Source organism: Suncus etruscus, chromosome 2, assembly GCF_024139225.1.
Source record: "Suncus etruscus isolate mSunEtr1 chromosome 2, mSunEtr1.pri.cur, whole genome shotgun sequence".
Taxonomy (NCBI): Eukaryota; Metazoa; Chordata; class Mammalia; order Eulipotyphla; family Soricidae; genus Suncus; species Suncus etruscus.
This window is the reverse complement of record NC_064849.1, coordinates 151292300-151307098: the sequence shown is the minus strand read 5'-3', so window position 1 is coordinate 151307098 and position 14799 is coordinate 151292300. Positions and strand designations below refer to the sequence as shown.

Sequence of the window (14799 nt, the reverse complement as noted above, 5' to 3'; positions counted from 1 at the left end):
TTTATACACTGTGATTACAAACGTGACTGTAGTTGGGTTTCAGTCATAAATAGAACACCCCCCTTCACCAGTGCCCCATTCCCAACACCAGTGCTCCCCATCTCTCTCCTCTCCCACCCCCCGCGAAAAAACCAGACAGGATTTCTATTTTCCTCACTCATTGACATTGTTATGATAGCTCTAGCCCCCTGATTTCCCACATTTTGATTTGTTTATCTGAAGTCTGTACTTCAACCCACTGCTGTTATATGTAGCCAGCAACTCAAATCTCCTGAAAAGAGTTTTGGCAGCAATTGTGAGGTGATTTTCCTTGAATTAAATTTGTTCTTTAGGAGGCAAATGCTATGAAATGTAATGGAAACCCATTTAATGGGTTTAATGGATAAACCCAGAAGTGCCTTGCTGGCATTTCTTTAGCTTTTCTTTGCTGAGAAATGAGCTAATGTGAGCTTTTGACACTGAATTTAATGAGGAGAGCAAACCTCTGGAGATGCACAGGCATCATTCTTTAATTAAAGTTCATGCCATTAAAGAAATAAGATGTATAAAAGCAATATGGATAGAGCCAAAACTTAAGAAGCTTTGCTATCAATGCCTTTTAGAATAAAGTATACTCAAATTCATACAAAAATTTTCCATTTGTTCAACTTCCTGGATATACATACATATTTTCCAAAGAGTGGAATTATGTATTTTGGAAGTATACACAGATGTTGTAGCATATGAAAAAGTTTCCATAAGATGATTCTTGGAATTGTATATAAAAGTGTTTTGAGGTTTTCTTTTTTGATGGAGATTTTTTGTGGACGTATAGACGTTCGGTCCAAAATAAAACCCAAGTATTGATATGGTGGCATAGTCTGTATCTTTTCTAAAGCTATTTTCAGTCCTGCTGTTTGCAAACAGTCAATAACAAAAGAATATACGTCCTGTAGATCTGTTTCATTGTTCATTGTGATAAGAATATCATCAGTATAATGAAAGATCATGGCTTGAGGAAATCTTTCTCGAGCAGGGCTCAAAATCTTATCTACAAAAAATTGACACATTGTTGGGGAATTCAGCATGCCCTGGGGGAGGACAGTCCATTGGAACCTCCGGCAGGGATGGGTATTGTTTATAGAAGGAACTGAGAATGCAAACCGGTGTTTATCATCCGGGTGAATAGGAATATGGTAAAAACAGTCTTTCAAGTCAATTATGACTAGTGGCCATTCCTTTGGGATAACTACAGGTGATGGTAAACCTGTTTGCAATTTTCCCATGGGTACCATAGATATGTTTACTGCTCTCAGATCCATCAACAGTCTCCATTTTCCGGACTTCTTTTGTATGGTAAATATAGGCGAATTCCATTGAGAAAATGAAGGCTCAATATGCCCTAATTTTAGCTGTTCTTCCACTAATTCTGTTAGCACCTTTAATCTATCAATTTTAAGGGGCCACTGACCTATCCAAATTGGTTCATCAGATTTCCATTTTATTTTTATCGGTGCTGGGTTCTTTCTGTCAGTGGCCCCTACCAAAAATTCTGAGTTTTCATTTCAAGAGAAGTTCCAGACTCTTCTGGAGCTAATGGGATGTGGAATTCAGCTTTCCACTGCTTATGTAGGTCGTGACCCCACAGAGAAGGTGAGAATGGGCCCACATGAGGTCTAATTATGGCCTTTTGATTTTCTGGGCCGTGAACTACCATAGTCCTTTTACTTAACAGACAGGAATTTAAGCCTCCCACTCCTTCTAGCGAGTATGGAATTTCTTGTAGAGGCCAATTTTCTGGCCATTCCTTATCAGAAATTACTGTGATTTGCGCCCCGGTGTCTATCATTCCATTAAAGGGTCGCCCCTGAAAGTGAAGTTTAATCATCGGATTTTCCTCTTTAAATTTAGTAACCAAAGCGATAATTGGGTTATGGGCGGCCCCTGGATCTGTGCTTCCAAAACCTCCAATTCGTGTCTTATCTGAAGTTCCAAATTTGACATATGGCAATATAACTATCTGGGCAATTGCTTCTCCCTTTTTGAATGTCCAAGTATCCGGTACTGTAATCACTACAATAATTTCTCCCTTTGAATCTGAGTCAATGACACCTGTGGTTACTGATATACCCTTTACATTGAGGGAACTTCTGCCGAGAATCAATCCCATTGTATCTGGTGGTGGCGGGCACACAATGCCAGTCTTTAACATGAAAGGGCATGCTCCTGGGTAAATTGTAATGTCCTCTGGGCAAGTTATGTCGAGCCCAGCGCTCCCCGCAGTCGCATGAATTAATTCGCTAATTGTGAGCAATCTTGGGCTGCACAGGAGCGATTCTGAGCATAGAGCCACTAGTAACCACTGGGTGCTACCGGGTGTAACCCAAAAACCAAAAACCAAAAAAATAAAAATAAATAAATAAAGAAAGAAAGAATTCTATAGTTATAAATATCTACAATGAATAAGTCTTTCAAATAAGAAAATGAGCCCCCCATTCTATTCAGTGAGAAAACATAAAGGCTATGTGCTTCAATATTCAAATGGCACTTTTTCATACGATTCCTAAATATTTCTTGGGTGTTACTTTTATTGCTTATGCACCAATTTAGTTGCTAAAGTATCATTTTAATTGCTTAGAAAGTAGAAAATTAATATGCTTTGAGCAATGGTAAACTCTTAGTTTTGACAATGATTTATCTACTTTAGTAACTTATTTTCACTCCAGGGAGATAAGTGACATTCAGTCTGGATTCCATAATGTTTATCCTCATCATTAATGTGTTCAGAAAAGCATTGGCAATAAATTCTGCATGAAATGAATCCTTCTGATAAATTGTAATTATAATGTTCTGTGTATTTTCTTCTATACAATATAAATTCTAGTAAACATTGTTGATCAAAATAATATTCTGCTTGTAAAAAGTTTTATAAAAACTATGTATTAGCTGTTTCTTTGCCTCTTTGGTTTATGGCAACAATTACAGCTAATAGCAGAAAAAAGATTTAAAAGTACATCAATAAATTACTCTAAATTTCTAAATAATCTATTTTTATGCAACAAATTCTCGTTGATAAGTTAGATAGAGAGTAAAAGCAATTATATTGCAGTTTGTTTGTGTTACCCATGTATAATGAGCTCTCCATACTTACAATTTAATATTTTAAATGCAACTCATTCTCAGAAACCTTTTGAATACATTAACTGATTTGGTAACTTTTCTTCTTAATAGCTCATTATAGTTACATGCAACATCAAATTTATGAGTTTCCATGTAAGTGGGATTTATGTTTATAAGTCATAACTTATTCTATGTTTGCTTTTCTATTCCCTAGTGAAAAAATGGGTGGCTGTATGAATGCATAGAGCAACAGGTGAGTTAGTGTATGAGAGAGGTACAGTCTATAAAATTTAGAATGGATAATGGCAAAGAGAGAATGGACAGATTACTTGTACACAGAATTCACACTTCTTAGAGATAATGTTATGAATATTTTAACAGGTTCAGACTAATAAATACAGCTATTGTTACCTTTTTAGGAGGTACACAATGTTTTCATAGTTAAAATGCAGAATACGATAGTGTTATTTAAAACTATAAAATATTATATTATTTAAAATGTAAAATATATTTTGAGAGGGTTTGAACCACACAACTGGCTGTACTCAGGGATTAGTACTGGCTCTCTGTTCAGGAATCACTTATAGTGATGGTCAGGGGGTCATATACAGCTCCTGGAATTAAACTAGGGTTCTAAAGTGCAAGGAAGTGCTTTTCCCCCTTGTACTATCTTTCTGGCCACTTCAGTTTAAATGATTTTTGAGTCAACTTAGAACTACTTGTTTTAATTTAAAAAATTTTGAGTCAAATTAGAACTACTTGTTTTAATTAAAAGTAAACTAAAGTTACTTATTTTTATTTAAAATGTCAACATAATTTTAGTACTATCTAACTAGTCATAAAATACTACCTAATACTAATTAAGAACCTGTGGAATTAAATTATCACCTAGGACTTGGCTTGCAAGAGATGAATTGACTGTGTCAAGGAGAAATGTTCACTCAGAGAATAGAGTGTAATCATGTGTCTTCAGATCTGAGAAATATCCCACTTGCCACTTAGTTATTCTTTAGAATGCTTAACCAGTAGTGAACTAAAGACTAGTCTAAATACTAGTTAAATATTTAAAATAGTCTTTCTCAACGTTCTTTGACAGTGGTTCTCTTCAGATTTTGTTTAAGCTATTCTACTCGTTTGATCTCTAGTTTAATACTGTGGTTATCACTTATGCAATTTTTACCTGTGATTCCTATGGCATGCCTTGATGGCTAACTGGGATTACCTGACCCCAATATAGAAACTCTGGGTTTCAGGAAGCACTTAAATGAACAAATGTCACAAGCCTTGGGGTCACTTGGCAATTACAACAGGCATCTTTTCTGAAAGTATGTCACAAGTTGGTACCAGTTAATAACAATTTGTAAATTCTGTTCACTTCATAAAATTAATAAGAAGTAAAAATGCTGATAAAGTCTCTTGAGAAATGCCATCCAATACGTAATAATACCCAATAAACTCTGTCCACAAAATGTATATTCTGAATTCCAGCAGAGGACTTTACACATGCTAGGATACCTATACAACTGCCAAAAGGGCATTGTTGCATCATGATTCCCAGCTAGGTTTTTGCTTGTTTGTTTTTGTTTTGGGTTCAGATGCAGCAGTCTTCTGGACTTACTTCTGGCTCTTCTCCCAGGGATCACTGCTATGGACTATTTGGACTAAAGTAGACTATTTGGGGTGCCTGGATCAAATTCAGGTCTGCTGCCTACAATGCAAGAGCCCTACTGACTATATTGTCAATGTCCACCCACAAGCTGGTTTTTATCTGTTTTCTAAATACAAATCTAAGTCCTTAGAAATACAAACCAATCTATGAAAGTGTAAATAAACTATGTAAATTAAGCCACACAGGAATATTAAGTAAAATATTTTTGTATATTTAATTTTTTTCTTAGGGAACAGCACTTTACGTATTTCTACATTCTTAAAACTAATACATCAAGGCATATATTCTATTCATAGACACTGTGAATAATAAAATAAACTGTATAAATAAACTGAAGACTAGTACTTGGGAAAAAAATAGTCTTTATGACAACATCTCTTTCCATATGGTTTTCATAAGATAATTCTTATGCCTTTACTGATACAGTAATAAGTACCAGTTTAGATTATAGGTATCTCCTCTCAAACCTTAATACACATTCAATAACTCATTATGTCAGTGCTATTCTTAATAGCAAAATATGTGAATTAAGAAGATAAATGTCACTATTCTCAAAGAACTTAACATTCGGCAAGAATGCCACTTGGGACACTGCATTTTTGTGATATATTAGACATGAATTCAACTCAGCTCCAAATTAATATGACAAATCCTTATCAAACTGCCCACAAAGATAAGTAAATATGGGTCTGGTATTTTAATATCTAGAAATTTAGTTTTAATGGGATAAATAAGTGATAGAGTGAGACAATTATTTAGATGGATGTTGACACAACATAGTCGGGGAGGGAGAGATATTTTCGGGAAATGTGTCCAGGAAGTCTTTTGATATGATGCTGTCTAGTGAACGCAACATAGGTTCATGTTTGTGGACAAGGAACTGTAGTAAAGGGGATGCCTAGATTATTCTTAATGCAAGAGTTTAGAGAAAAAAAAAGATAGGGAAAGAAACTAATTATGTGAATGTGGGGTAGGAAGAAGATGAGAAAAGGATGAGTAATAGGGCAACAGGGGTTGAGACTTTATATATACACACAGAGGTTATATGGTTAGTGTGAAAAAACAGTATAGCTATACATCCAAAGTGCAGACTCAACAACACTAAAAATATGAGATCACTGAACTTTCTAGTATGCCTGTTAAACTGAGTGGGGGTGGAGTATGGAAAAGCTGGTGGAGGGAAGTTGACACTGCTTGAATATTTGGTGTTGAAATATTATATTACTAAAACTCAACTATTACTAACTTTGTAAGTCACAGTCCTTTAAATAATTACATTACAAAACATAGTTTGAGGTAAAAAAAATTAGTGGCCAAACTAGTAATACAAAAGTAAGGAAGGCATTTGCCTTGCTCACTGTTACCCATATTTAATACCAGGCTCCACGCATATGACTCCCCCACACAGCAGAAGCGATCACTGAGTACTGGGCCAGGAGCAAGTTCTGAATACTGTCAGGTGTTCCCCCCAAAATATATCACTAATAACTTGGTGTTTTTGAAAATGAAAGAGGTGAGACACTATTTATGCAAGTGTTCATAGTATTTATTCCTTGGTCCTTGAATATTCTAACATTTTCCCCTAAAGAAATGGAACTGATTCAATAGGGAGACTACTAGCATAATGAATTAACAACCAAGATAAAAGTTTATATAATTAGATCATTTATCTCTAAGAGCTCTATCACTTAAGGGAGGGAGGGTGAACAAGTTAAAAATTGGTCATTAAAGTAGATTTAGATTTCACATTCATTTATTTGGCTGTAACTTTGTTCAAGGTTTCTGTGCATGCTCTAAAGAATTGCATGTATGGCAATTGAATGTATGGCATGTACGACAAATGAATTATTTTCAAGGTATTACTGGCATGAAAATATATAGCATCTCTATATGTCTAAATTTTCACAATTTTTCTCATGAGTTGTATTGCTGGAGTACTATGTTGTTGAGAATATATCTTCAGAGTTAATCATTTTCAAGGCCCATCTTTCCTGTTCTTTCTGGAACTATAAACTAATATCCAACATTCCAGTTGTGCTTTAATTGTTCTGATACTATTGCAAGCAGTTTAGAATTGCTAACTCATCAAATTCTCACTGTCTGATGAGGACTTTAATTATCTTCATTTTATAGAAAAAAATAGACATAAAAATTTGGAGCCAATACAAATTTATAAAACCAGACTACTGAGTTGTACTCTTAACTATTGTATTGTTTGTGAGACAGAATAATCACTTTTACCATGGAATTATGTTAACAGCAGAAATTACCATGTAACTTAGATGATAGGTATGTGCTTGTATATTACTAAAATTTCATATCTAATGAATGACACCTTAGTTGTATAGATTGATTTATATATAACTACTTACCACATATTTTTTCAATATATAATTTCTTTATTTAAACACCATGGTTACAACCATATTTGTAATTGGGTTTCACCCATAAAATGCACACACCCTTCACCAATGCAACTTTTTTTCCACCATTGTCCCTCATTTCTCTCCTCCACCACCCTCTGCCTGTCTTTGACAGGCATTACATTTCTCTTTATCATTTTCTTTTTGTTTGTTTGTTTGTTTGTTTTTTATTTTTTGGGGCCACATCCATTAGATGCTCAGGGGTTACTCCTGGCTAAGCGCTCAGAAATTGCCCCTGGCTTGGGAAGACCATATGGGACGCCGGGGGATCGAACCGTGGTCCTTTCTTGGCTAGCGCTTGCAAGGCAGATACCATACCTCTAACAGCACCTCGCCCCTCTTTATCATTTTCATGGAAATTGTTATAGTTCTTTTTCCAACAACATTTAGCATGTTTGTGATAAGCTTCTTATCATGGGCTGGTCCTTCCAGCTTTCATCTCTATTTTCTCTGGGTATTATTATTATTATAGTGCCTTTGTTTTCTTAAATCCCACATATGAATGAGACTATTCTGGTTTATCTCTTTTCCTCTGACTTATTTCACTTAAAATTATAGTCTCCATATCTCTTCATATGACTTCATTTCATGACTATTTTTCTAACAGTGGCTTAGTGTCCCATTGTATAGATGTACCACATTTTCTTTAGCCACTCATCTATTGTTGGGCATCTGTGTTGTTTCCAGGTTATGGATATTGTAAATAGCACTACAATGAACATAGGAGTGCAGAAGGCATTATTATATTGTGGTTTTTGTGGTCCTACAGTATATCCCTAGGGATGGTAGAGATTATAAAGATATGAAATGGGAATTTATGATAGGAATGGATAAAGGGGAGAGAGTTAAGACATGTTCTGGAATTACTTGACTGGACTAGCTGCATATCTAATGAGACGATTGTATGGAAAGAGAAGAAAGAATAACACTTAATTGAAAGGATGGTGAATGGTTGTCTGAAATAAAGGATGGACAGATAGATCAAAATAGGAAACCCAAGAGATGAGACTAAGACTTGTTTAGTTTGAGTTTCTAAAAAATCCAGTTTAGAAATGTCAAAGAATGGTAATTTTAATTAGAGAAATAACTACAGTAACAAGTATCATGACAACGGTAGTGAGTGAGAAAAATAGAATGCCTGTCTCGAATACTGGCAGAGGGTAGGGAAAGAGGGAGGTGAGGGACATTGGTGTTTGGAAGGTTGCACTGATGGATGGGGTGTTCTTTTTTTATAACTGAAACCCAATTACAAACATGTTTGTAAAATGGTGCCTAAATAAACGTCAAGTTGAAGTGCATCAAACTCATGGCCAGAGCGATGGCACAGTGGTAGGGCATTTACCTTACATGTGGCTGACCCAGGATGGTCCTCGGTTCGATCCCTGGCATCCCATATGGTCCCTCAAGCCAGGAGCTGTTTCTGAGCTCATAGCCAGGAATAAATCCTTGAGCATCACTGGGTGTGGCCCCAAACAAAACAAAACAAAAAGAAGTGTATGAAACTCAGGGAGTATTGAAGCCCTATCTTGAGATGAATGTATTCACTCAGTGACAATGAGGAAAGAAATGTGAAAAAAGTTAAAGGTCACATCCTGGATAAGCAGAAGATATACACAAGTAGACAATACTTGTTCTCAACGCAAAACTGATCTTTCTGTGCTGCCTACTAGAAAGGCACAAAGAGCTAGGATCACTATTCTGATTTTGTCCATAGCTAATGACTGCAGGATTCAGGTACTTTTCACTCACTCCTGGAAAAGAATTGGTTTATTCCACTCTTAATTTATTCATTTTTGTTTCTTGGTTTGTATGAGGGATCAGGTCAGGGGTGTGTACTGTGCTCAAGGATTCCTCCAAAATTTGTGCTTGGAAATTATGTCTGGTGTTGCCTGATACCATACATAGTGCAGGGGATTTGAGCTGGAGTTGGCAACAGAACATTGTATGTGCCTTATTAATTGTACTGTCTCTCAGCCCCTCTCAGTACTTTTCTTTATTCAGTGAACTTTACTCTGCGATATGGTTTACACCAGTGCTGGACCAGTCAGGTCCTTAAAGAGTGTTTTGTTATAATTTTCATGTGAAAGAAAATGCCCTGCCTGATGTTAAAGAAATGTCATTATTCAAGACTTTCTTTAAAGGTAGTTTTACTTAAAATTACCGTTTCCAAGATCCTAGCAATGATGCTGAGAACATACTGTACCCTACACTCAGGGATCAGTCCTGGCATCGATCAGACCATTTGGGATGCTGGGAATTGAACCCAGGTTAGTCACATGTAAGGCAAGAACCATTCCCATGTTCTATCAGCTCCATATTACCTTTTGAGGTACTCTGCACTTTTGTAGATTACACAATAATCTCACCTCTGTGCAAAAGATAAATAAATTCACAGACCTCCACTCCAATTCTACCAAACAACACTAACTCTTTTATTTTCATCAAAGGAAAAATCTAGCAACTGATTCTGGCTGAAAAACTTCAGCCAGACAGCCCCTAGCTGTACAAAATTTCTTATTTCGGAGGCAGAGCTAAAATTGGGGAGAACTATTTGGCAGAATTCTTACAAATGTGTATTTTCTCACTTTTATGTTTAAGTCTTTATTCCCAAAGAACACATAATAAACAACAAGATAGACTTAAACATAAAATAAAAATGATCCAAGTTTATGCACAGGAGGTTCACAAAAAAATAAACAACTGGTTAATAGACATGAAAGACAGTCTTTCTAGTAATTAGAGGCTTGCCTAACAAAACAAGGAGGTATCTACTTTAATTTGTTAGAGTGGCAAACATTTAATAATCAGTATGACAGCCGTACAACATTGAAGGTGAGCTTTTTATTGATTCACCACCTAGAGTTTGCACTTTTCAATGTTCACATATTTTTCCTCTTCTATGTAATTAAAGTGGAGAAAACAAAATAAAGGAACAAGTGGAACAATATAATCAGAAAACTGGAAGTCAGGGATTGGAAAGGAAAAAGGGATACAGTGGTTGGTAACATCATTAACAGGAATGAAAGTGAGCTTGGATTTACTAGCAAGAAGTACTGATCAGGAGGGTCTGAAAAGTGAGAGGACCTAGACAAAGGAAGGCAGTTATGAAAAGCATAACAATCAGTGACCAGTAGTATTAATTTTTTTTGGTAAAATGCCTTTAAAACAGGGTATCTTTGAATATGATCCACTGTAGAAGATGAACTTAATGGGAATATATGGTCATTTATTTTGGTTAAGATTTTAGAGCTATTCAATCAATGTTTTGTAGAAATGTAAATGAATGCTGTGGTTTAGAGGACTGCCAAGATTGTAATTAAAAGATCTTTGATATAATAATTTCATTGTCAAGATTTTAGCCATTGGATATACGCTCAAGAATATACAATAAATATGTATATGATGAAAATCTTTACAGCATTGTTTGTAAAAAGAGGGGGGAGGATTCAAAATCTAAATCTACATCAACAAAAAATTTTAAATTATTGCATAAATAAATTGATATTTAAATAAATATTTTAAATGTTGCTTTGTTTAAAGAAAAAGTAATATAACATATACTATGTACACTTTATAGAATCCTAGAAAAGGTGAAATTAAAATATAAAATGATACTAGATTTTAAAATATAAATAGTGTAGCAGTGCATAGAAAACATTTATTTTAGATCTGCATATATTAGAAGAGATATATGCATCTTCCTTTCTGGAGAAAACTCAAAAAAATGTTTATGATTGTCACTATTGTGCAGCAGGATTTCAGTTTATATAAGAAATGGAATATTTTGCCTTTCCATTTGTATTTGGTTGGAGCACTCTCAGTGCTCAAGGAATCACAACTGATGATGCTCAGATTCCTCATATATGGTAGTGGGATAAAATCTGGGTTATCTGTATTAAAGGCAAGCAACTTACCCACTATATCTTTCCAGCCTTTCACTTGCATGTGCTTTTGTTACGTTTCCAGTATACATTCCCAAATGTTTTAATGATGATGAAATGAACTTCATTGGAGATTCTCTGTGCAGGGTTTCAAGCTGTCTGTAAGTTCTGGGTTGATCTTAATAAGAAAACAATGCAGCTGACTTTTATTTCTTAATTGTTTTGTTTGCTTATCATTATCCATAAACCATGACACCAAGATAATAGCAGGTTTATGAATCTTCTACTGTTTCCTGGAATTGTGGCATTATTTATATTTGTTTATTGGTTTGTTCTGGCAATTTCATACCGAGCAATTTAAACTACCAAATAATCATACTCTTTTCACACTGTGTACCTGAGGCTTACATTGAGTTAATGTCTTAGTTGGTCCAGTTGATAGATCCAATCTCCATTTGATGCAATTTTATAAACAAATTCTTCTTTATTGTCATTAGAATAGGCGTCTGGTTGAGGCAGTGTGTCTAAGTATGCCAATTACCAACAACTGGGAATTTTCCAAAGTACTTCACTCAGTCAATGTCACAATATAAGGCATTGGGATTCAGAACTCAAAATAAAGCTTTCAAGCTTCAGCTTTCTGCAACTTGAAACTAGAATTTCTATAGTAGTGAGATTGCCAGGCTCATAGGTAATGAGTGAGCGATATCTTTTCAAATAATAAAACAAGATAGATTCAGCTGAAAGTGTGAATATGGAAAGGGACTTTTAAAAAAGAAATAAGGGGGGGGGCGGAGAGATAGCACAGCGGCGTTTGCCTTGCAAGCAGCCAATCCAGGACCTAAGGTGGTTGGTTCAAATCCCGGCGTCCCATATGGTCCCCCGTGCCTGCTGGGAGCGATTTCTGAGCAGGTAGCCAGGAGGAACCCCTGAGTGCCGCCAAGTGTGGTCCAAAAACAAAAAAACAAACAAACAAACAAAAAAGAAATAAGGGCCGAAGAAATAGCACAGTCTATAAGGCACTGGTGTTACACATAACTAGCCATGGTTCTATTTCTGGAGTAACTTCTAGTCCCCCACCTCCAGGACTCCTAAGCATAAAATCAAGAGTATGCCCAAAGAAATATTGAATACTACACCCTACCCCCCCCAAAAAAGGAAAAGAAAAGGAATAAGTTCCTGAAAGTCAAGAGATACATTTTGTCTTTGAAATCAAAAGGTTACAGTTAAATAATACATCCTACTGCATTAGAAAAGTATTTATTTTACCCTCTGGGATATAATATGATATACAAAATGATAAAAAGGCAGTATATATATATTAGTATTTTGCTTACTAATTAAAGACTTCTGGGTTTTATTTGTAAATTAATCAATTCTTAGATTGCATCAAACTAACAACTTTGTGTTAGTAGCATAACATAAATTTAATTAATAATCAAATATACAAATTAAATATACAAACTAAAACCGTATAATGAATAGAAAATATTTTTCATAATAGAAGTATTAGATCTATTATTTAGAATATCTTGAATAAAACATTGAAAATGGGGCCAGAGAGGTAGTACAAGTAGTAGGGTGTCTGCCTTGCATGCACTAGCCTAGGACAGACCATGGTTTGATCCCCCAGCGTCCCATATGGTCCCCAAGCCAGGAGCGATTTCTGAGCACATAGCCAGGAGTAACTCCTGAGTGTCACCACGTCTGGCCCAAAAACCAAAAAAAAATAAAAAATAAGAAATTTAAAATTTTTCTTTACAACCAGCATGTCCATTTTTAATGTGAACCTAGGGAATGGTATAATTAGGACCAAGAAATTAAAACTATCCCATCATTTCAGTTATCTAATTTACTTTGTGATTATTTTTAATAGTAAAGAAAACATTGGCAGAGAATATTGTCTTTGGGGCTTTGACAGAAAAGAGAGAATCCTATGTCTATTATTTACTAAATAATCCTGTACTTAAGATCTCTCTCAGTTTCCATATCTGTATTATTAGGATAATAAGAGTAAATAATTACTTCAGATGTTTTTGTGCAAATTTAGTGATACAATATTTACATCCATTAGAGATGGCTATTTTATCCATTGGGGACCTTTTGTTTTTAACATTAACAAAAATACATCAAATTACTTAAAAGTGTAAATGGAATTTGTTACATCAAATAAAATCTAGAAATTAATTCCATGGTTCCATCAAATTGTGAAAAAATAGTTTTTCTGTTGTCTGACTATCTCTATCTCCCTGTATTTCTTCCTCCCTTTATCTATTCCCATTACCTCTCCCCCTTTTCTATTCCTCAGCCTCATGATCAGGTTTATTCCAATTTATAGCATGTCCCAAGAGGATGAAAACATCCCACAACTGGCTATGTTTCCTCATTATTATCTAAGAGGAATCACTCCTCCTTTACTGCCAGCATGCTAACAAAATCTAAATATTTGTCTTAATTGGAAGATCTTAGGACATATTCTCAACCTTGAACCATCATTGTTGTCGAGGGGGATTGGTCTGATCTTTATGTAACATACTGTCCCACAACCATATTAATTAACAAGAGGAAATTGGGGGCTATGGAAAAAGAAGTACAAAGTTCATCAAGGAAGATACCACCATTGAAAGACTAGTTTACATTATTAAAATGAGAATACTCCCCAAAGCATTATACAAATTTAATGCAATCTCACTAGAATACCATGACATTCTGCAAAGAAGTAGATCAAACACTCCTGAAATTAACTTGGAACAATAAAGACTCACAAATAGCTAAAGCAACCCTTTGGGGAAAAATGATTGGGAGGGCATCACTTTCCCCCAAGTTTAAATTTTATTAGAAAGCAAAAATCATTAAAACAGCATGGCAGTGGAATAAAGATCAATGGAATAGACATGAATATTCAGAGAATGACTCCAAGACAGACAATCAATTAATCTTTGACAAAGGTGCAAGAAATGCAAAATGGAGCAAGGAAAGCCTCTTCAACAAGTGGTGTTGGAACTACTGATCAGCTAAATGCAAAAAATGTGAACTTAGGCCTCTATTTAACACCATACACAAAGATCAGATCAAAATGGATTAAAGACCTTGGTATGAAACTTGTAACTATAAGGTATGTGGAAGAAAACATGGGCAAAACACTCCATGACATTGAGACTAAAGGCAATTTCAAGGAGGAAACACCACTGTCCAACAAGTTAAAGCAGAGATAATCAAATAGGACTAAACTAAACTGAGACGCTTCTGCAAATCAAAGGAAATAGCAACTCAGGGTAAAACAGTCATCCACTAGGCCTCTTTCTTCCATTTCTCTCCATACTCTCCAAGGCATTATACAGATTTAATGCTATCCCTCTAAAGATACCCATGACATTCTTCAAAGAAGTGGATCAGGCACTTTTGAAATTCATTTGGAACAATAAACACCCTAGAATAGCTAAAGCAATCATTGGGAAAAAGAATATGGGAGGAATTACTTTCCCCAACTTTAAACTGTACTACAAAGCAATAGTTATCAAAACAGCATGGTATTGGAATAAGGACAGGCCCTCAGATCAGTGGAATAGGCTTGAATACTCAGAAAATGTTCCCCAAGCATACAATCACCTAATTTTTTATAAAGGAGCAGGAAATCCTAAATGGAGCAGGGAAAGCCTCTTCAACAAGTGGTGTTGGCACAATTGGATAGCCACTTGCAAAAAATTGAACTTAGACCCCCATGTAC

At 35.3% G+C, this 14799-nt stretch overlaps 1 protein-coding gene across 1 annotated transcript in view; it reads left to right on the top strand.

Annotated features, from left to right (window-relative positions):
• MCTP1 (multiple C2 and transmembrane domain containing 1) overlaps nt 1-14799 on the top strand; it is a 397320-nt gene that overhangs the window by 36504 nt on the left and 346017 nt on the right. The window lies entirely within an intron of this gene.